This window comes from Balaenoptera borealis (assembly GCF_965194805.1).
Source record: "Balaenoptera borealis genome assembly, chromosome: 2".
Classification (NCBI taxonomy): Eukaryota; Metazoa; Chordata; class Mammalia; order Artiodactyla; family Balaenopteridae; genus Balaenoptera; species Balaenoptera borealis.
In genome coordinates, this window is record NC_138867.1 from 4,644,754 (window position 1) to 4,669,567 (window position 24,814).

A 24,814-nucleotide genomic window follows, 5' to 3' on the forward strand; every position below is an offset into this window, starting at 1 on the left:
GAAGGGGCTAGTGCACCACAGCTAGCTGGGAGGTAGACTGGGAAAAAGTCTGGACCTAAGAGGCAAGAGACCATTGTTTTGGGGTGTGCAAGGAGAGGGGATTCAGAGCACCGCCTAAACAATCTCCAGAGATGGGCGTGAGCCACGGCTATCAGCGTGGACACCAGAGACGGGCATGAGACGTTAAGGATGCTACTGAAGCCACCAAGAAGCCTGTGTGCAAGCACAGGTCACTATCCATACCTCCCCTCCTGGGAGCCTGTGCAGCCCGCCACTGCCAGGGTCCCCTGATGAAGGGAAAACAGCCCCGGGAGAACACATGGCGCTTCTCAGCTGTTGCAACGTCATGCTGGCCTCTGTTGCCTCAGACTCGCCCTGCATTCCGTACCCCTCCTTCCCCCCAGCCTGAGTGAGCCAGAGCCCCCTAATCAGCCATTACTTTAACCCCGTCCTGTCTGAACAGGGAACAGATGTCTTCAGGCGACCTACATGCAGAGGTAGAGCTAAATCCAAAGCTGAACACCAGGAGCTGTTGAGTAGAGAAAGGGAAATTTCTCCCAGCAGCCTCAGGAGAAGTGGATTAAATCTCCAAAATCAACTTGATATATCCTGCATCTGTGGAACACATGAATAGACAACAAATCATCCCAAAATTGAGGCGGTGGACTTTGGGAGCAACTATATATATATATATATATATATATATATATGTATATATTTCCTTTTTCTCTTTTTGTTGAATGTGTATGTGTATGCTTCTTGTGTGATATTCTCTATATAGCTTCACTTTTACCATTTGTCCTGGGTTTTGTCTGTCAGTTTCTTTTTTCTTTTTTTTTTTTGTATAGTTTTTAGTGCTTGTTATCATTGATGGTTCTGTTTTTTGGCCTGGTTGCTCTGTTCTTTCTTTCTTTCTTTTTTCTTTTTTTATTACTTTTTAATATTTTTTTAATAATTGTATTTTTATTTTAATAACTTTATTTTAGTTTTTTCTTTATATCTTTCTTTTTTTCCTCCTTTTTCTTCTGAGCTGTGTGGCTGGCAGTGTCTTGGTGCTCTGGCAAGGTGTCAGGCCTGTGCCTCTGAGATGGGAGAGCCGAGATCAGGACATTGGTCCACCAGAGACCTCATGGTTCCACATAATATCAAATGGCAAAAGCTCTGCCAGAGATCTCCAGCTCAACGCTAAGACTCAGCTCCACTCAACGACCACCAAGCTACAGTGCTGGACACCCTTTGCCAAACAAATAGCAAGACAGGAACACAACCCCACCCATTAGCAGAGAGGCTGCCTAAAATCATAATAAGGTCACAGACACCCCAAAACACACCACCAGACATGGTCCTGCCCACAGAAAGACAAGGTCCATCCTCATCCACCAGAACACAGGCACAAGTCCGCTCCACCAGGAAGCCTACAAAACCCACTGAACCAACCTTAGCCACAGAGAGCAGACACCAAAAACAACAGACACTACGAACCTGCAGCATTTGAAAAGGAGACCCCAAACACAGTAAGTTAAGCAAAATGAGAAGAGAGACAAACATAGAGCAGATGAAGGAGCAAGGTAAAAACCCACCAGACCAAAAAAATGACAAGGAAATAGGCAGTCTACCTGAAAAAGAATTCAGAGTAATGATGTAAAGATGATCCAAATCTTGGAAATAGAATGGAGAAAATACAAGAAACATTTAAAAAGGACCTGTAAGAGCTAAAGAACAAACAAACTGTGATGAACAATAAAATAAATGAAATTTAAAATTGTCTAGAAGGACTCAATAGCAGAATACCTAAGGCAGAAGAACGAATACATGACCTGGAAGAGAAAATACTGGAAATAACTACTGCAGAGCAGAATAAAAAGAAAAGAATGAAAAGAATTGAGGACAGTCTCAGAGACCTCTGGGACAACATTAAACTCACCAACATTCGAATTATAGGGGTCCCAGGAGAAGAAGAGAAAAAAGAAAGGGACTGAGAAAATATTTGAAGAGATTACAGTTGAAAACTTCCCTAATATGGGAAAGGAAATATTCATTCAAGCCCAGGAAGCACAGAGAGTCCCATACAGGATAAATCCAAGGAGAAACACACCAGACACATATTAATCAAACTATCAAAAATTAAATAAAAGGAAAAAATATTAAAAGCAGCAGGAAGAAGCAACAAATAACATAAAAGGGAATCCCCATAAGGTTAAAGCTGATCTTTCAGCAGAAACTCTACAAACCAGAAGGGAGTGGCAAAACATATTTAAAGTGATGAAAGGGAAAAACCTACAACAAAGATTACACTGCCAAGGAAGGACCTCATTCAGATGTGACAGAGAAATTAAAAACTTTACAGACAAGCAAAAGCTAAGAGAATTCAGCACCACAAAACAGGCTTTAAAACAAATGCTAAAGGATCTTCTCTAGGCAGGAAACATAAGAGGAGGAAAAGACCTACAGTAACAAACCCAAAACAATTAAGAAAATGGTAATATAGGAACATACATATCAATAACTACCTTAAATGTAAATGGATTCAATGCTCCTACAAAAAGACATAAACTGGCTGAATGGATACAACAACAAGACCCGTATATATGCTGTCTACAAGAGACCCACTTCACACCTAGGGACACATACAGACTGAAAGTGAGGGGATGGAAAAAGATATTCCATGAAAAATGGAAATCAAAAGAAAGCTGGAGTAGCAATTCTCATATCAGAGAAAATACACTTTAAAATAAAGATTATTACAAGAGACAAAGACGGACACTACATAATGATCAAGGGATCAACCCAAGGAGAAGATATAACAACTGTAAATATTTATGCACCCAACATAGTAGGGGACTTTAACACCCCACTTTCACCAATAGACAGATCATCCAAAATGAAAATAAATAAGGAAACACAAGCTTTAAATGATACATTAAACTAGATGGACTTAATTGATATTTATAGGACATTCCATCCAAAAAAAACAGAATACACTTACTTCTCAAGTGCTCATGGAACATTCTCCAGGATAGATCATATCTTGGGTCACAAATCAAGCATTGGTAAATATAGGAAAATTGAAATTGTATCAAGTTTCTTTTCTAACCACAACGTTATGAGACTAGATATCAATTACAGGAAAAAACCTGTAAAAATACAAACATATGGAGGCTAAACAACACACTACTACATAACCAGGAGTTCCTGAAGAAATTAAAGAGGAAATCAAAAAACACCTAGAAATAAATGAAAAAGAAAACATGATGACCCAAAACCTATGGGATGCAGCCAAAGCAGTTCGAAGAGGGACATTTATAGCAATACAATCCTACCTCAAGAAACAATCAACATCTCAAATAAATAACCTAACCTTACACCTAAAGCAATTAGAGAAAGAAGAAGAAAAACAACAACAAAAAATAAACCAAATTTAGCAGGAGGAAAGAAATCATAAAGATCAGATCAGAAATACATGAAAAAGAAATGAAGGAAACAATAGCAAAGATCAATAAAACTAAAAGCTGCTTCTTTGAGAAGATAAACAAAATTGATAAACCATTAGTGAGACCCCTCAAGAAAAAAATGGAGTAGACTCAAACCAGTAGAATTAGAAATTAAAAAGGGGAAGTGACAACTGATACTGCAGAAATACGAGGGATCATGAGAGATTACTACAAGCAACTATATGCCAATCAAATGGACAACTTGGAGGAAACAAATTCTTAGAAAAGCACAGCCTTCTGAGACAGAACCTGGAAGAAACATAAAATATAAACAGACCAATCACAAGAACTGAAATTGAGAATGTGATTAAATATCTTCCAACAAACAAAAGCCCAGGACCAGATGGATTCAGAGGCGAATTCTATGAAACATTTAGAGAAGAGCTAACACCTATCCTTCTCAAAATCTTCCAAAATATAGCAGAGGGAGGAACATTCCCAAACTCATTCTACGAGGCCACCATCATCATGATACCAAAAGCAGATAAAGATATCACAAAGAAAGAAAACTGCAGGCCAATATCACTGATGAACTTAGATGCAAAAATCCTCAACAAAATACTAGCACACAGAATCCAACAGCACATTAAAAGGATTATACACCATGATCAAGTAGGGTTTATCCCAAGAATGCAAGGATTCTTCAATATATGCAAATCAGTCAATGTGATACACCGTATTAACAAATTGAAGGATAAAAACCATATGATAATCTCAATAGATGCAGAAAAAGCTTTTGACAAAATTCAACACCCATTTTTGATAAAAACCCTCCAGAAAGTAGGCATAGAGGGAACTAACCTCAAAGTAATAAAGGCTATATATGACAAACCCACAGCCAACATCGTTCTCAACGGTGAAAAACTGAAACCATTTCCACTAAGATCAGGAACAAGACAAGGTTGCCCACTCTCACCACTATTTTTCAACATAGTTTTGGAAGTTTTAGCCACAGCAATCAGAGAAGAGAAAGAAATAAAAGGAATCCAAATCAGAAAAGAAGAAGTAAAGCTATCACTGTTTGCAGATGACATGATACTATACATAGAGAATCCTAAAGATGCTACCAGAAAACTACTAGAGCTAATCAATGAATTTGGTAAAGTAGCAGGATACAAAATTAATGCACAGAAATCTCTTGTATTCGTATACAGTAATGATGAAATATCTGAAAGTGAAATTAAGGAAACACTCCCATTTACCATTGCAACTAAAAGAATAAAATATCTAGGAATAAATCTACCTAAGGAGACAAAAGGTCTGTATGCAGAAGACTATAAGACACTGATGAAAGAAATTAAAGATGTTACAAACAGATGGAGAGATATATCATGTTCTTGGATTGGAAGAATAAACATTGTGAAAATGACTATACTACCCAAAGCAATCTAGAGATTCAATGCAATCTCTATCAAACTACCAATGGCATTTTTCACAGAACTAGAATAAAAAATTGCACAATTTGCATGGAAACACAAAAGACCCCAAATAGCCAAAGCAAACTTTTTTTTTTTTTCAAAGTAATCTTGAGAAAGAAAAATGGAGCTGGTGGAATCAGGCTCCCTGGCTTCAGACTATATTGCAAAGTTACAGTCATCAAGAAAGTATGGTACTGGCACAAAAACAGAAATATAGATCAATGGAACAGGATAGAAAGCCCAGAGATAAACCCACACACATATGGTCACCTTATTTTTTTTTTAATTTTATTTATTTATTTATTTATTTTTGACTGTGTTGGGTCTTCGTTTCTCTAGTTGGGGCAAGCAGGGGCCACTCTTCATCACGGTACGTGGGCCTCTCACTATCGCAGCCTCTCTTTTTGCAGAGCACAGGCTCCAGACGCGCAGGCTCAGCAGTTGTGGCTCACGAGCCTAGTTGCTCTGTGGCATGTGGGATCCTCCCAGACCAGGGCTTGAACCCGTGTGCCCTGCATTGGCAGGCAGATTCTCAACCACTGTGCCACCAGGGAAGCCCATGGTCACCTTGTTTTTGATAAAGTAGGCAACAATATACAATGGAGAAATGACAGTCTCTTCAATAAGTGGTGCTGGGAAAACTGGACAGCTACATGTAAAAGAATGAATTTAGAACACTCCCTAACACTATACACAAAAATAAACTCAAAATGGATTAAAGATCTAAATGTAAGGCCAGACACTATAAAACTCGTAGAGGAAAACTTAGGCAGAACACTCTATGACATACATCACAGCAAGATCCTTCTTGACCCACCTCCTAGAGAAATGGAAATAAAAAGAAAAATAAACAAATGGGACCTAATGAAACTTAAAAGCTTTTGCACAGCAAAGGAAACCATAAGCAAGATGAAAAGACAACCCTCAAAATGGGAGAAAATATTTTCAAATGAAGCAACTGACAAAGAATTGATCTCCAAAATTTACAAGCAGCTCATGCAGTTCAATATCAAAAAACCAAACAACCCAATCCAAAAACGGGCAGAAGACCTAAATAGACATTTCTCTAAAGAAGATATGCAGATTGCCAACAAACACATGAAAGAATGGTCAACATCACTAATCATTAGAGAAATGCAAATCAAAACTACAATGAGGTATCACCTCACACCAGTCAGAATGGCCATCATCAAAAAGTCTACAAACAATAAATGCTGGAGAGAGTGTGGAGGAAAGGGAACCCTCTTGCACTGTTGGTGGGAATGGAAATTGATACAGCCACTATGGAGAACAGTATGGAGGTTCCTTAAAAAACTAAAAATAAAACTACCATATGACCCAGCAATCCCACTACTGGGCATACACCCTGAGAAAACCATAATTCAAAAAGAGTCTTGTACCACAATTTTCATTTCAGCTCTATTTACAATAACCAGGACGTTGAAGCAGCATAAGTGCCCATCGACAGATGAATGGATAAGAAGATGTGGCACATATATACAATGAAATATTACTCGGCCATGAAAAGAAATGAAATTGAGTTATTTGTAGTGAGGTGGATGGACCTAGAATCTGTCATACAGAGTGAAGTAAGTCAGAAAGAGAAAAACAAATACTATATGCTAACACATATATATGAAATCTAAAAAAAAAAAAAAAAAAATCGTTCTGAAGAACCCAGGGGCAGGACGGGAATAAAGACGCAGACGTAGAGAATGGACTTGAGGACACAGGGAGGGGGAAAGGTAAGCTGGGATGAAGTGAGAGAGTGGCATGGACTACCAAATGTAAAATAGATAGCTAGTGGGAAGCAGTTGCATAGCACAGGGAGATCAGCTCGGTGCTCTGTGACCACCTAGAGGGGTGGGATAGGAAGGGTTAGACGGAGACCCAAGAGGTAGGAGATATGGGGATATATGTATACGTATAGCTGATTCACTTTGTTATAAAGCAGAAACTAACACACCATTGTAAAGCAATTATACTCCAATAAAGATGTTAAAAAAAAAAAGTTAGGATGAGGTCATACTGAATTAGTGTGGGCCCTAAATCCAATGACTGGTGTCCTTATAAGAGGACGAGAAGAGACACACATAGCAAAGAAGGTCACGTGATGAGGGAAGCAGGGATGGGAGTGATGCATCTCCAAGCCAAAGAAAGCCAAGAACTTCTTACAACCATAGAAGCTAGCAAAAGGCAGGAAAGGATTCTCCCCCAGAGCCTTCAGAGACAGCCAGGCCCTATGGATACCTTGGTTTTGGACTCCTGGCCTCCAGAGCTATAGGAGAATAAAATTCTACCCCACTGACATTTAGCATTAACATTTATGTTAACATTTAACATTTTTAGCCACCTTGTTTGTGGTACTTTGCTGTGGCAGCCCTAGCAAACGAACACTTCCTTCTCAAACTCTTCACCCAGTGTCTTATTTCTTGGCCCAGATGCAAGTACTCTCAGACTCCCTGTGTTCTTTGTAGGTGTCTAGTATCTAACAGTGAAAGGTCGTTGCCTTACCTACCCCAAATGCTGGCCTTAGATGCCTCCACTGTGCCTTGCTTTGAACACTGAGCACACGTGGATCTCATGGTCCTGTTCCAGCCCATGTTGATTCCATGGCCCCATCTTCGGGTTGCTTTTTGCAGCTGTTCTCAGGTCTCTACCTTTACTCTCAGGGCCCACACCTCCAGGGCAGCCCCTTGAACTTGTTTGCCATGGACTATTAATGCGGATTGACACCACTCAGTGGTGGCCTCGCTCCCTTTCCCAACCTGCCGAGGGTGGGAGGGCCCTGCCATAAGTCCCACAATCCATGCACTGCCCAGCCCAGTCCCCATGACTCACTTCACACTGAGCAAGATACCTTGCTGACCTACCCAAATTCCACCCTCCAACTGTTCTTCTTCCATCCATAAATAACGGCCTTCTTCACTTTCAGCCCATAAGGAGAATGTGTTTGTTTATGACTGCTCCTTAAATCGGGGCAGTAAGAGGGACATGGGAAAGAGCGACACCTTCTGGGTATCACAGACGTTGTCCTCTTTCTTCTTGGTCATGTTCATCATTTAAAATATATGCCCTTCTTTCATTTCTGGCTGATGGCAGTTGAACCCATGGGGGTTAAAACCACGGTGCTCACCAAAACCTTGAAAAAGTAAAGTGTTCGTCTAAATTTGTCTTTTATTCAGCCAAGCCCTCTGACAGGAGCCCTCCCCCGCAAGGACTTGTGGACAGAGGCATGGGGTCAGGAAAGGCGGCAGGGCCTCCTGTGAATCTTGCACTGAAATATCCAAATGGCTCACTCGTGCCTTACTGGGGTCCATGAGGAGCTGGGCTCAGCTGTGATGCTGGATCTGTCTCTATATGTACTTGTGGTCCGAGGTCTTCTCTCTCCCTTTGGTACCCTCCTCAGGATCATTCCTCGTGGTCTTTTCAGCAGGGCAGCTGGGTTACCTACATGGCAGGTCAGGGATCACCAGAGCTTAAACATGGAAGCTGTTAGAACTTCTTATGGTCCAGGCCCAGAATTGGCAGAGTCATGTCAGCATTTTATTAGAGCAAAAACCAGGCCATTACAGATTCAGTGTGGGAGAGGACCACCCCCCAAGGGAGGGGTGGCTCATCAGGGGTCTTCCTTGGAGAGCAGCTGTTGGCAGATGTTAGCAGGTTGTTACTGACTCTGGAGGAATCATAGGTCATTAGGCCAAGGCCAGTGTATGACTCCCAGCCATGATTGCCCAAGGCCAGGTCCCCAGCCCCATTGTCCCACCTGCCTGGATCTGCACACAACACAGGTGAGAAGCACACAGGTAACACTGTCCATAGAAAATATATCTTCTATTGCCTGTCTGAGAATACCGTAAGATGAATTAAAAACAATACTAAAAGATATGAAATTGTCAATAGACCAACTATGTAATTTTTATTTTTTCAAATCTTTCCAATATCTTTTGGGCAAGGAACATTAGGACTATAGCTCATATTAAGGGCTGACTTTATCCCATTTTTGCTATGTGAATTTGTGAGTTATTTGTATTTGATAAGTAATTTAATTAAGATCTGTTTTGCATAAGGAAAATCCAAGAACAGTGGTCATAAAAATGAAAAGCCCAATTTTAGAATCTCTTTCTGGTCTCTCCAGTTCCTGCCTCCTCTGCCCCAAAAAACAATTGCATTGAATTTATGATAACCACTGTCCTGCATAAGTGAAGCTCAGCTCTGAAACAGCTGCGCTTAGGAGCAAATTATAATAAATGAATCACTGATTAAGGTAACAGGTAGGTAAATATTTCTTAGATGACTTTGTTGGTAGAAAATCATACCAATTTTAGAAGTTTCCTTAAATTTTTAAAACCCAGTTTCTGTTTTTGTAATGGAGAGAAAGGAAAGTTTTTTTGTAATGTAGCTAATTTATCTGCTGTCTAATTTAATGGAAAGTATACTACTGTGTAATTAAACATCTGATTTTTTTTTTGTATGATTCCATTTACGTTCTATTTAGTCTTACAACAACACTGTAAGGTAGATATTAGTAATTCACATGTTACAAATAAAATTGTACTATCTAAATATTTTAACTCAAAAATATTAAAAATTTAGTCATTTTACTGTGTATTTAAAAAGGAAATCTACTAAGTATATCTTTTTCTATGTAAACATCTGATTTTAATGGTGTTTAAAATGATGAGTATATTGTGCATTTGGGAGGGTCCCAGGCATTTATTAGGAAAACAAACTAAAAGTTGACCTTGTGTGCTAATTGGCGTATGAGTATCAACACTCTCTCCTGGAGTCAATGGTCAACGCCTCAGGGCAGAGTCTCAGGCTCAGGAGGGTTTATGTCTGGAAGGAACTAGGGAGTTCTCCGGTTCAATGCTGTGAATCCACTGGCAGTTTGGCCTCAAGTTCAATAGGTAATTGTTAACAGGATATCATGGAATCGGTCATGGTGGTTATTAAATGGAATAATCAATGGAATGCACTTAGCAAGATGCAGGGCACGTGGTGTATATTTAATACCAGGTGTCTCAGGTCAGGTACGTTGCAGTGACTCCAAGGTAAAGATTTGTAAGATGCTGGTAAGAATGGAGGAAGCCGGACAGGAAAGGGGAGGAGCGAAGCCAGAGGGATCTTGGAAAAATCCTGGGAGAGCAGGTGAGACGGATCCCAGGGGGAGCTCTGTCCCAGCTCCAGGCGGGGCCCTGGACCTTCACACTCCCCCCTGTCAGGGAGCAGTCAGTCTTTGTCTGAGGGCTGATGATGGGTCAGGGGCAGGGGATGAAGAAGTATTTCCAGCTCTCCACAAGGACAGGCAAATCAGTGGAGATGCTCACGGCAGCTTATCCATAATAACCCAAAACTAGAAGCAACTGAAATATCTATCCATCAGCTAGGGAAAGGAGAAACAAAGTGTGGTTGGTATACACACACCGTGAAATACTACTCAGCGGCGAGAAGAGCAAAGTACTGAATTGGGCAAAGGCACAGCAAATTGGGCAAATATTCATCTGGAAATCATTGTGTTTAGTGGAAGTAGCCAGACATGAAAGTGCTCCAACTGGATGATTTCCTATTTACAAAGTTCAAGGGCAGGCGAATACACACCTGTGGAGATAAAAATCAGAGTGGTCTTACTCTGTGGAAGGAGTGAGAGATGACTTTCCGAAATGGGGGAATGTAGTCAATCTTGTGTTATGTTGGGGGAGGGAGGTGTACAGAGTTTAGCCACTTGGAAAAGCCACAAGACGGTACCCTTAAGATCTGCCCTTTTCATTGTATACCTCAATGAAATATTATGAAACAAAAAGGGGGGAAACAAATGAAAAAATACTCTTAGAGTCAAGACCTAGTCTTTCTTGTCTCCCCTCTATAAACGTAGCACCTAGAAGAAAGCCTGACACAAATAGATAGATGCTCGGTGTGTGTGTGTGTGTGTGTGCATGTGTGTGCTTATAAATGGATTATTATCATCATCAATCCACATTTCCTTACTTTCACACATACCTTTGTGCATAAGGATCATGACAACTCAGAGTTGAGATTACAGTAATAATCAAATTTGGATTTTGAAACTGAGTTTTAAAATGATGTAAATACAGACAAACCTAATTTCCCTGAGATTCTGATCCAGTTTCATTTAACGTAACCAGTAGCGTATGACTCTCTGCTTCTCCTCCTAGTGTTTGCCTGGGCCTCGTAGCTCCAGGCTGCATTTATAAGAGATTTTCTTCTGCATTAAACAAGACAGTTGAATGCAGATGACTGAAATTGCAAACAAAAACATTGGGGTGGCTGTCGGAGAGGAGATCGCCATGTAAGCTGCACACATGGAACATTTACAGTCACTTCCCGTTCTTCTGAAGGGGACGGACCCTGCACAGCCGCCCACACCGTCCTGCACTCCCCTTGTCCACCTTCCACGTTTCCACTTCCTGCTTCCCCTGCTACCCTGTCATTGGAAACCAGGAGTGCGCTCAGCCGCATTCCTCAGCGCTGTCTTCTGAAACCCAACATGTTAAGGTGTTAAGTGGAAGACTCAATTTAGGTGTTAAGTGGAAGACTCAGACCCCTGCCAGGGATGGTGACTCAAAAACTGGGGGAAAAAAAACAAACAAGCAAATAAATAAAATGGGAGTGGAGTGTTTATTGTAGTCTTGCTGCTTAGAGAAACTTGTGTTGTTTCGTGAAGGTTCTTGGTCCAAGAAATGGACCCCCTGAGCCCACTATACCCTGGCAGAGTGAACTTGGACATCCTTCAGTCTCTGAGCATGTCTCAGTTTCCTCCTTTGTATAATGAAGACAATTTGACCCATTCCAGGGGTTCTTACATCATCTTGTGTGCAGAGCCTACAGTAAGCATGCACATCTGCGTTTAACCCTCATTCATCACTTTCTGAACAAGTGATGTGGTCTGAATCTGTGACTCAGGAACCAGGAGAGAGGCCCAAAGTAATACGAAGAACCCAGACCCCCATGAAGTCTCAGACAGTGCACTTCTCCTCACCCCAGGACAAAGAGCCTGTCCTCCAGTTGAGGCTTTTGTCATGAAGAATGGGCAGTGTTCACGCAGGCTTCAAGAGAACAGACCAATTAAACAGTGAGGTATCCCCGAGATGAGTTTTCGGTTGGGTATAATTTTGCCAAGCGTGTACAGTCCCTGAGATCATTGAGGCTGGGCTGGTCTTGGGATGTCACCTGGTGGCAGTAATGAGGACCTAGGGATGGGGAGACGCTGAGTGAGGGGACAGGGAGACCCTTGAAAACAGGCATGCCCAGGAAGGTGCTGGACACACACAGGAGCACCCCAGAAATTCAATGGAACGCAGAAGACCAGATGAGAGACTGATCTCATAGTGGGAATTATTGGGGTGGGGGGAGCAGGGAGGAGACTACAGGAGCCTGGAGAACTCCCAGACCAGCCTCAGCTGCCTCTGGATGTGGCTTTGAGGGAGACGGAGTATATGGGGGTGTGTGCTGTGTGCCTAAGCGTTCAAATTTCTTATTTAAAGATGGCAGAAGTGAAAAACATTGTCTTATCCTTCTTTGCATTTATTATACCTTCTTTTAATTATTTCTATAAGTATTATATCTAATGATTATTACAACTAATCGTTATACTTACTATTAAGCCTTTGAAAAATGCAGAGAAACACAAGGGAGAAAAACAACAACCATAACATTACATAACACTACTCCTCAAAGATTATTTTTACTATTGATAAGTCATCCAATTCTACAAAACTGATATCATGCTATTTTAAAATCTAATTTTAAGAAATTAATATGAACTTTTTTCATGAAATCAAATATTTTTCTACAAAACTATTTGAAATGGCTCTGTAGCATTTCATGATGTAGATACCATGATTTACCTGTCCATTTCTTTATTATTGGGTAATTAGTTTGTTTTAAGGTTACAGCAATGCTATAGCAAACATCCCTGAGACAGATGGATATAAAATTTCTTCTTTCTACTTCTTTTGTACCCACTGACCCCTCCTCCCAAAAGTCTATACCTTCCTATGAGTGCTATGTTTATCTCTGAACTGGGCAATTCTGAACATTTTCATTGTTTTAACCTTTTCCAATCTGAGAGGCGGCAATGTTTTCACATTTATATATATATTTTTTCACACACATACACTGTATTTTATTTTCACAAGAGATAAATAGACTGACACCAAGCATTGTACATGGATGACCACAACAAAAGCAACAATGATTGCAATTACCAAAATGAAACACACTCATACTATGTCATAATATTGACATTCAGTCCACTAATCCTCCACTGTAACAGCTCCTTTACTTTGCAGTGAAAATTGATTTGTATATTCTTTGCCTCTGAGTCCTTGTGGGATTTTTTTTTTTTTTAATTCAGACAGAAAGTCACAAAAATTATACTCATCCTCATCAGTTCACTCAGTCCCATGTAATTAATTTTTTTTCCTTCTTGATCTTTTGTTAGCACTTTTATGAGTTCATCAGTTTTTCATTAGAGTTCTGAAAATGCTTATTCATTCAGTTCAGCAGTACAGTCAGTTACCAGAAACCTGTACTTGTCAGAGTCTTTTCCATGAATTTCTTGAAGATGAAACCCTTTTATAGGAACATATTTGCAAAAGCATCAGAGTACACCCAGAACTGTCTGTAAATGACAACAGACTTAAAAATGACCACAGTTAAAGATTTGATGAAAGTTCATAATAATGCAGTTGACAAGAAAATTAGTTATTTCTGAGATATACATTTTAAAGTAATAACTAGGATTATTACTTATAACATTATACCAGAACATATAAGATTTTTAGAAATTTCATGTAATGTCTGAAACATTTATATTAACATATTTCCATACATATTTCCATACAAATACAAATATAAGATTTTTAGAAATTTCATGTAATGTCTGAAACATTTATATTAACATAGTTCCATACAAATAACCCAATGAAAGTTTAGTATTAGTTGTTTTGTTTGTTTGTTTGTTTGTTTATACTGCAGGTTCTTATTAGGCATCAATTTTATACACATCAGTGTATACATGTCAATCCCAATCGCCCAATTCAGCACACCACCATCCCCACCCCACCGCAGTTTTCCCCCCTTAGTGTCCATATGTCCGTTCTCTACATCTGTGTCTCAACTTCTGCCCTGCAAACCGGCTCATCTGTACCATTTTTCTAGGTTCCACATACATGCGTTAGTATACGATATTTGTTTTTCTCTTTCTGACTTACTTCACTCTGTATGACAGTCTCTAGATCCATCCACTTCTCAACAAATGACTCAATTTCGTTCCTTTTTATGGCTGAGTAATATTCCATTGTATATATGTACCACATCTTCTTTATCCGTTCATCTGTTGATGGGCATTTAGATTGCTTCCATGACCTGGCTATTGTAAATACTGCTGCAATGAACATTCGGGTGCATGTGTCTTTTTGAATTATGGTTTTCTCTGGGTATATGCCCAGTAGTGGGATTGCTGGGTCATATGGTAATTCTATTTTTAGTTTTTTAAGGAACCTCCATATTGTTCTCCATAGTGGCTGTATCAATTTACATTCCCACCAACAGTGCAAGAGGGTTCCCTTTTCTCCACACCCTCTCCAGCATTTGTTGTTTGTAGATTTTCTGATGATGCCCATTCTAACAGGAGTGAGGTGATACCTCATTGTAGTTTTGATTTGCATTTCTCTAATAATTAGTGATGTTGAGCAGCTTTTCATGTGCTTCATGGCCGTCTGTATGTCTTCTTTGGAGAAATGTCTATTTAGGTCTTCTGCCCATTTTTGGATTGGGGTGTTTGTTTCTTTAATATTGAGCTGAATGAGCTGTTTATATATTTTGGAGATTAATCCTTTGTCCGTTGATTCGTTTGCAAATATTTTCTCCCATTCTGAGGGTTGTCTTTTCGTCTTGTTTATGGTTTCCTTTACTGTGCAAAAGCTTTGAAGTTTCATTAGGTCCCATTTGTTTATTTTTGTTTTTATTTCCATTACTCTAGGAGGTGGATCAAAAAAGATCTTGCTGTGATTTATGTCAAAGAGTGTTCTTCCTATGTTTTCCTCTAAGAGTTTTATAGTGTCCAGTGTTATATTTAGGTCTCTAATCCATTTTGAGTTTATTTTTGTGTATGGTGTTAGGGAGTATTCTAATTTCATTCTTTTACATGTAGCTGTCCAGTTTTCCCAGCACCACTTATTGAAGAGACTGTCTTTTCTCCATTGTATATCTTTGCCTCCTTTGTCATAGATTAGTTGACCATAGGTGCGTGGGTTAATCTCTGGGCTTTCTATCTTGTTCCATTGATCTATGTTTCTGTTTTTGTGCCAGTACCATATTGTCTTGATTACTGTAGCTTTGTAGTATAGTCTGAAGTCAGGGAGTCTGATTCCTCCAGCTCCATTTTTTTGCCTCAAGACTGCTTTGGCTATTCGGGGTCTTTTGTGTCTCCATACAAATCTTAAGATGATTTGTTCTAGCTCCGTAAAAAATGTCATTGGTAATTTAATAGGGATTGCATTGAATCTGTAGATTGCTTTGGGTAGTATACTCATTTTCACAATGTTGATTCTTCCAATCCAAGAACATGGTATATCTCTCCATCTGTTGGTATCATCTTTAATTTCTTTCATCAGTGTCTTATAGTTTTCTGCATACAGGTCTTTTGTCTCCCTAGGTAGGTTTATTCCTAGGTATTTTATTCTTTTTGTTGCAATGGTAAATAGGAGTGTTTCCATAATTTCTCTTTCAGATTTTTCATCATTAGTGTATAGGAATGCAAGAGATTTCTGTGCATTAATTTTGTATCCTGCAACTTTACCATATTCATGAATTAGCTCTAGCAGTTTTCTGGTGGCAGTTTTAGGATTCTCTATGTATAGTATCATGTCATCCGCAAACAGTGACAGTTTTACTTCTTCTTTTCCAATTTGTATTCCTTTTATTTCTTTTTCTTCTCTGATTGCCATGGCTAGGACTTCCAGAACTATGTTGAATAACAGTGGTGAGAGTGGACATCCTTGTCTCATTCCTGATCTTAGAGGAAATGCTTTCAGTTTTTCACCATTGAGAATGATGTCTGCTGTGGGTTTGTCATATATGACCTTTATTATGTTGAGGTAGGTTCCCTCTATGCCCACTTTCTGGAGAGTTTTTATCATAAATGGGTGTTGAATTTTGTCAAAACCTTCTTCTGCATCTATTGAGATGATCATATGGTTTTTATTCTTCAATTTGTTAATATGGTGTATCACATTGATTGATTTGCGTATATTGAAGAATCCTTGCATCCCTGGGATAAATCCCACTTGATCGTGGTGTATGATCCTTTTAATGTGTTGTTGGATTCTGTTTGCTACTATTTTGTTGAGGATTTTTGCATCTATATTCATCAGTGATATTGGTCTGTAATTTTTTTTTTTTGTAGTGTCTTTGTCTGGTTTTGGTATCAGGGTGATGGTGGCCTCATAGAATGAGTTTGGGAGTGTTCCTTCCTCTGCCATTTTTTGGAAGAGTTTGAGAGGATAGGTGTTAGCTCTTCTCTAAATGTTTGATAGAATTCACCTGTGAAGCCATCGGGTCCTGGACTTTTGTTTGTTGGAAGATTTTTAATCACAGTTTCAATTTCATTACTTGTGATTGGTCTGTTCATATTTTCTGTTTCTTCCTGGTTCAGTCTTGGAAGGTTATACCTTTCTAAAAATGTGTCCATTTCTTCCAGCTTGTCCATTTTATTGGCATAAAGTTACTTGTAGTAGTCTCTTAGGATGCTTTGTATTTCTGCGGTGTCTGTTGTAACTTCCTTTTCATTTCTGATTTTATTGATTTGAGTCCTCTCCCTCTTTTTCTTGATGAGTCTGGCTAATGGCTTATCAATTTTGTTTATCTTCTCAAAGAACCAACTTTTAGTTTTATTGATCTTTGCTATTGTTTTCTTTGTTTCTATTTCATTTATTTCTGCTCTGATCTTTATGATTTCTTTCCTTCTGCTAACTTTGGGTTTTGTTTGTTCTTCTTTCTCTAGTTTCTTTAGGTGTAAGGTTAGATTGTTTATTTGAGAGTTTTCTTGTTTCTTTAGGTAGGCTTGTATAGCTATAAACTTCCCTCTTAGAACTGCTTTTGCTGCATCCCATAGGTTTTGGGTCATCGTGTTTTCATTGTCATTTGTCTCTAGGTATTTTTTGATTTCCTCTTTGATTTCTTCAGTGATCTCTTGGTTATTTAGTAACGTATTGTTTAGCCTCCATGTGTTTGTGTTTTTTACGTTTTTTTCCCTGTAATTCATTTCTAATCTCATAGCGTTGTGGTCAGAAAAGATGCGTGATATGATTTCAATTTTCTTAAATTTACTGAGGCTTGATTTGTGACCCAAGATGTGATCTATCCTGGAGAATGTTCCGTGCACACTTGAGAAGAACGTGTAATCTGCTGTTTTTGGATGGAATGTCCTATATATATCAATTAAATCTATCTGGTCTATTGTGTCATTTAAAGCTTCTGTTTCCTTATTTATTTTCATTTTGGATGATCTGTCCATTGGTGTAAGTGAGGTGTTAAAGTCCCCCACTATTATTGTGTTACTGTCAATTTCCTCTTTTATAGCTGTTAGCAGTTGCCTTATGTATTGAGGTGCTCCTATGTTGGGTGCATATATATTTATAATTGTTATATCTTCTTCTTGGATTGATCCCTTGATCATTATGTAGTGTCCTTCCTTGTCTCTTGTAACATTCTTTATTTTAAAGTCCATTTTATCTGATATGAGTATAGCTACTCCAGCTTTCTTTTGATTTCCATTTGCATGGAATATCTTTTTCCATCCCCTCACTTTCAGTCTGTATGTGTCCCTAGGTCTAAAGTGGGTCTCCTGTAGACAGCACATATATGGGTCTTGTTTTTGTATCCATTCAGCCAGTCTATGTCTTTTGGTTGGGGCATTTAATCCATTCACGTTTAAGGTAATTATCGATATGTATGTTCCTATGACCATTTTCTTAATTGTTTTGGGTTTGTTTTTGTAGGTCCTTTTCTTCTCTTGTGTTTCCCACTTAGAGAAGTTCCTTTAGCATTTGTTGTAGAGCTGGTTTGGTGGTGGTGAATTCTCTTAGCTTTTGCTTGTCTGTAAAGCTTTTGATTTCTCCATCAAATCTAAATGAGATCCTTGCCGGGTAGAGTAATCTTGGTTGTTCGTTCTTCCCTTTCATCACTTTAAGTATATCATGCCACTCCCTTCTGGCTTGTAGAGTTTCTGCTGAGAAATCAGCTGTTAACCTTATGGGAGTTCCCTTGTATGTTATTTGTCGTTTTTCCCTTGCTGCTTTCAATAATTTTTCTTTGTCTTTAATTTTTGCCACTTTGATTACTATGTGTCTCAGCGTGTTTCTCCTTGGGTTTATCCTGTATGGGACTCTCTGCGCTTCCTGGACTTGGGTGGCTATTTCCTTTCCCATGTTAGGGAAGTTTTCGACTATAATCTCTTCAAATATTTTCTCTGGTCCTTTCTCTCTCTCTTCTCCTTCTGGAACCCCTATAATGCGAATGTTGTTGCGTTTAATGTTGTCCCAGAGGTCTCTTAGGCTGTCTTCATTTCTTTTCATTCTTTTTTCTTTAGTCTGTTCCGCAGCAGTGAATTCCACCATTCTGTCTTCCAGGTCACTTATCCGTTCTTCTGCCTCAGTTATTCTGCTATTGATTCCTTCTAGTGTAGTTTTCATTTCAGTTATTGTATTGGTCATCTCTGTTTGTTTGTTCTTGAATTCTTCTAGGTCTTTGTTAATCATTTCTTGCATCTTCTCAATCTTTGCCTCCATTCTTATTCCGAGGTCCTGGATCATCTTCACTATCATTATTCTGAATTCTTTTTCTGGAAGGTTGCCTATCTCCACTTCATTTAGTTGTTTTTCTGGGGTTTTTTTCTTGTTCCTTCACCTGGTACATAGCCCTCTGCCTTTTCATCTTGTCTATCTTTCTGTAACTGTGGTTTTTGGTCCACAGGCTGCAGGATTGTAGTTTTTCTTGCTTCTGCTGTCTGCCCTCTGGTGGTTGAGGCTATCTAAGAGCCTTGATGGGAGGCTCTGGTGGTGGGTAGAGCTGACTGTTGCTGTGGCGGTCAGAGCTCAGTAAAACTTTAATCCACTTGACTGTTGATGGGTGGGGCTGGGTTCCCTCCTTGTTGGTTGTTTTGCCTGAGGCAACCCAACACTGGAGCCTACCTGGGCTCTTTGGTGGGGTTAATGGCAGACTCTGGGAGGGCTCATGCCAAGGAGCACTTCCCAGAACCTCCGCTGCCAGTGTCCTTGTCCCCACGGTGAAACAGAGCCACCCCCGCCTCTGCAGGAGACCCCCCAACACCAGCAGGTAGGTCTGGTTCAGTCTCCCCCAGGGTCACTGCTCCTTCCCCTGGGTCCCGATGCGCACACTACTTTGTGTGTGCCCTCCAAGAGTGGGGTCTCTGTTTCCCCCAGTCCTGTCGAAGTCCTGCAATCAATTCCCACTAGGCTTCAAAGTCTGATTCTCTAGGAATTCCTCCTCCCGTTGCCGGACCCCCAGGTTGGGAAGCCTGACGTGGGGCTCAGAAGCTTCACTCCAGTGGGTGGACTTCTGTGGTATAAGTGTTCGCCAGTCTGTGAGTCACCCACCCAGCAGTTATGGGATTTGATTTTACTCTGATTGCGCCCCTCCTACCGTCTCACTGTGGCTTCTCCTCTGTCCTTGGACGTGGGGTATCCTCCTTGGTGAAGTCCAGGGTCTTCCTGTCAATGATTGTCCAGCAGCCAGTTGTGATTCTGGTGCTCTCGCAAGAGGGAGTGAGAGCACGTCCTTCTACTCCGCCATCTTGGTTAATCCTCTTTCTCACATTTATATTTTAATTTGCACCCCATAGACCAACATTGAGATTAATCAATTTCCAGCCTGACTATATAGGCCATATTTATTGAATTCTGAATTGCTTATTCTCATTCTTAACTATTTTTAGGGGTTTGTCTTTCGTATCACTTGTAGGAGTTCTTTGTGTGTTCAAGGATGCTAACATTTAAAAGTCACAGATACTGCTTGTTTTCCTATTTGTTTTTGGAGTATCTTACCACATAATAATTACAAATTTCTGTAGACAAGTCTAAATCTTTTGCTCTATAGTTTCGGCCTTTGGTTGCATGCTTAACTTGACTTTCCACAACTCCAAGTTTTAATAAATAAACTCTATTTTTTTGGATATTTTCTACATGTAACATTTAAATAGTTAATCCCTTTGCAAATTGTGTATGTGTATATGTGCGTGTATGTGAATGTCGGGAATCTAACTTATTTTTTCTCCCATCCCCCAAATTGTAATCTCTCTGTCTTGTCTCAGTTTTCTTTCCTCTGTAAAATGAATTGTATAATTATATTTTAGAAAATACATCCCTTTAGGTTTTTTGAAGGGGTTATGTCATAGCCATAAATTAATTTGAAAAGAATTAAAGATTTAAAACTATTATGCTTCCCATCCAGGAATGAGATGTTTTCATTTGTATCAGATATTCCTTATCACACTTATGCATACGTTGGATGCACTGGGAAGCAGCCTAGGAGACAGGGATGGAAAGTCAGGAAGTTGATTAGGGAGTCGTGGTCAGATCAATTCTGTGAATGGAGAGGAGGGAAACAGAACTGGGCAGAGGGAGGAGTTGAGTTGAGATACAACCCAACTAGATCTCCTCCAACTCGACAGGAAACAGACTTGGTATCTGAGATGGCCTTTAGGTGTGATGCAGAGCTGGGGTAAAGGCACATAAGCTCTGTGCCACCACAGTGACCAGGCTTTGTTGGAGGGCTGCCCCAAGAAGAGAGCTGGCCCTGAAGCAAGGTGGCTCACTCAGCTGGGGAGAGACCTGAGGTGCTACTGGCCAAATCCTTTTTCAGCAGCGAGGGGAATAAATGTTTGTTTTGAAGACAGTACCTGGGAGGTGCAGCCCAGCATCCCTGTGGGTCTACCACTTCAGCCCTTCAGATGTGCCAAGTATACATGAGCTCTGGGAGCAGTCTACCCAGGATTCTGGGGGTCTCTCCTCCTGGGGTAGCAGCAGAGGATATTGAATGGAATGAACTTAGCCCCACCAAGCCAGCCAGTCTGCAATCCACAGTGATACCCATGTCTCCCTCCACTTTCCATCCTAGGTTCCCCTCCCTCATGGCTGACATCTCTGTTGGCTAACTTGGGAGCATCACCCAGGGCCTCATCCCTGAGGGGTACGAGTCCCTGGTAACCAGACCCTTATCGGGCAATGGCTACTGCATGTGTTTGTTTATTGTCAAATTGGGAAGGGAAGCTCTGAGAAATAGGCAAGTGGACACCAGGTGTCAAGCTTATCCCTCCCTGACTCCAGGGAGAAGTGCTAGGACAACCTCCTTCTGAGTCCCAGCAGCAGTTACCTCTGCCGTAGTGGTGAGTCCTCGTTTTCCTTGCCTGGGTGGTGTGGTATGTGACCAGACCAGTGGGTCCATGGTCTTATGTCCTTTCTATAAAGTGGTCCATTGCGTCTGATGTGATGTCATGTGGAGTGCCATATTGCAGATCAATCTTTCTATAAGAAGAATCCTCTCTTTGGCACAAGGAGTCTGAAGTGCCCAGGTGGTAGCTGTAGTTTAAAGTTCAGTGGTATTCTGGGTATGACCTATGTAAACCGTTAAACCCAAAGAGATCCAAATTGTCAAAATGGTAATCAAGCAGTCACAAGTGGATGTGATAGCACATGAGGCCACTCCAGCTTGAACTCATCAACTTTATTTATTGGAGGCACAGTGTATGAAACAGTCAATAACTTAGCACCTACACTGTATTTTGCAGGATGACACCACATCCTCGCAGTACACCACCTTTGAGCTGATGCCTCAGGTGCATCAACACAGGCCACCCCATCCCTCTGTAGGCTGGCAGCTTCTGACGGTGTGGTATGTGATGAGACCAGTGCCATTGTCACATGTTCACTGTCACCACTCCCTTTCCAAAGGCCACTTGGAAGTCTGCCTACCACAATATTTAATTATTATTATATTAGTGTAGACACCTTAATACAAGCTGATATTTTTCAAACTATATGACATTTTCATGTAGCCTTCATAACTGTAATTTATCTTAAATATTCTATTATCACGATAAATAAAATTATTCATTCAATGAATCATCTTCTCTGAAATGTACAGAAATAAAGAAAAGAGCCAGCCAGTACTACACCAGAGAATGCAGCTTATGAGTCTGATTAGAGACGTTAAATTCACAGATACTATGGGAGAAACGTGCAATTCAGGCAACATTTAGATGTTCCACCTGCTAAATAGAGGTGGAGTTAGACAATCAGCTACTGTATATCTGAACTACATCATGTTAACTCTTCCATTGCTCAGATATAACATTGAATCCGATTTCTCAGTTTTATTGATGGATGCTATGTGGGACAAAGCTATGAAATCGATTATTGAATTTTCAATAAAAGTGTGCTGTAAAAATGTTTTTAAGCGCCTCAGTTATTACACAGGTTCATGTTCTCCGGGTATATATTGTAAGATTTTAAATTTTGCATTTTCCTGCTGACTCAACACCCCCTCCAAACAGACCATGAGCAGCCCTCCCAGATGACCAGGCACACAGGTGTGGTAAGGCTGGCCTTTGCCACAAGCTCCCTTCTTGTCCTCACCTGACTGTGACCTAGTGACATTCACACACACCTTTTGCTTTTGTGTTCCACCCTGACCCCCATAAAGGCACTTGCCTCGATCTCAGCCTCAACCTATCAGGCACTCCCTCCACATGGTCCCCAGCGTGGACTGCCGTGCCCCCTGCTCTGGGACCTGTGGGTGTGATAAATCTCTCTCACTTTCACATACCTCTCCATGCTGTTATTCTGTGCCTGCATCTGACTGATCATCCAAACACCCCATATAAAGTAACAACATTATTCCTTATAACACAATGTAAAACTTCTATATCAGAAAGTTCTTTTGAAATTTAGGACCAAGAAAACTCTTTGTATCATCAGAACTTGATATGTTCTCCTTATCATAACTGGCATTCTGTACATATTTCTATTTTCCTTCTCACCTAATATGTCAGTATGCACCTAAGCCCTGTCTAAAATTCATTCACAGAAATAATGCCGACTCTTGTATGAATTGTGTATGCCTTTTCTTTGGTGTTTCTTACTTTATACTTATATACATATTTTACTATTTTGACAGATATTTATTTAACTTTAAGCAGCCTCAAATATTCTAGGGAAAGAGATACAAATAATTATATATATATATATAGATATAGATGTATATATTAACCAACTTAGTTAAGGCTGTTTCTTCCCTCTCACATTAGCTATTTAGAATACTTAAAATTGTTTGCTATCATTGGTAACTCTGCTGGAGTGCCTTGGTTCATCACATCTGGAAAATAATTCCATCTTATAAATTCTTTAGAGATTTTTTGAACAGTTCAAAGTCTTTAGATATGTTTAAAGCTTTTCCCACGTGCTGTCATATTTGATTTCTAAGGTTATAGGTTAATTATGTTGCCTGTAATGAACAGCTGCCCTGGGTTTCATCTTGTATCAGTGCCTTAATGTTTTTATTACAAGTTATACCAAATACTTTACAACTTATTCATTTTAATAAACGGCATCCTGATGCTTTTCTCCTAACTCCACTACAATTTTATATATTATTAAAAATATTTCTTTATCCACACTGATTGAAGAAAATGTTTCCAAACTACTGTTGGCCCTTTCATTTTATTTTACTTCTTGAGATTCTTCTGCCTTTGTTTTTCTAAAAGTCGAGATAGCAACTATTACTCCTGAGAGCTATTTCTTATTTTTTCTGTTTTTCCATAATATAATATTAATAGTTAACTTTTTAAACTTCTAAAATTATTTAATACACACTTTATTGTATTTTAAGATAATCACTGTTGTACAAAAGACTATTTTTTCCATATTTTCCTTGAATTAGCTACTTAATAAATTTATCATTCTTGTTTTTAGCTGACTCGTTCAGATTGCCTAGCTATTTAATCAGTAAATCTGAAAATAATTATAACTTTAGTTTCCCCATTCCAGTGTTATTAGAAATAAAAAACACACTTCTATTCACTAAAAAACTGAAAATTGCTGTAGGGTCATTTTATATAATCATATAACCACTAGTAATCTAATTAGCTAAAAAGGTATTACATTACAGATTATTAAGAATCAAAGTTTATATGAAAAACTGTGTGCTTATTTGACAATCTTTATTCTTTGATTGATTCAGAAAATTTCAAGAAGTGTCAGAGGTGGGAGAAAATGTTCATGTAATTTAGTGAGTTAAGTAGGACTTATTCAAGAGATGGACTTGATGTGAACCTTGAAACAGTTAAATAAAATAAGAGAGAGAAATTAAAAAGGTTTTCTGGATTATGAAAACTTAGCATCTCTTTGTTAATGTGGCATCAACCAGCCCTTCATCTGCACATCAGAGTGAAGGCGGCCGTGGTGTAGGATTGGTGCTGGTGATGGATGAGGGCCCTGGTGATTCTCCGTGCATGAATCAGAGAGACCTGGGTTAATCATGCTGCTCCGTAGCTCAATCACTTATGGGAATTTTCAGCTTCATCTATTTTTGTCACTCTGATCAAATGTCAACAATATCATGAGAATAAGAAAAATATTAAAACACTTCTATTTTCTCATCGTCAAGATATGAAATTAGTCCTAGTGAACCACAACTAATATTATCCAATGAGTATTTGCTAGTTAATTTTTTAAACCTATCATAGAAAGAAAAGACACTGATTCTTTACCACAGCTTCCTTTTTGGGTCATAAAGTCCTTTGGTTTCTACCTTTGAAAACATCTCCTCCTTCTACTAAACAGCAGATGGTCCCACAAAGCAGTC

General features: G+C 39.6%; 1 long non-coding RNA gene across 1 annotated transcript in view; it reads right to left on the minus strand.

Moving 5' to 3' along the window:
- Positions 1-13,018: 13,018 nt before the first annotated feature.
- The window catches only part of LOC309623421, a 720,194-nt gene continuing 708,398 nt past the window's right edge, over positions 13,019-24,814 (minus strand). Inside the window, exon 2 of the long non-coding RNA XR_014241371.1 lies at positions 13,019-19,764. This is a non-coding gene — a long non-coding RNA (uncharacterized lncRNA). The remainder of the gene's footprint in view (positions 19,765-24,814) is intronic.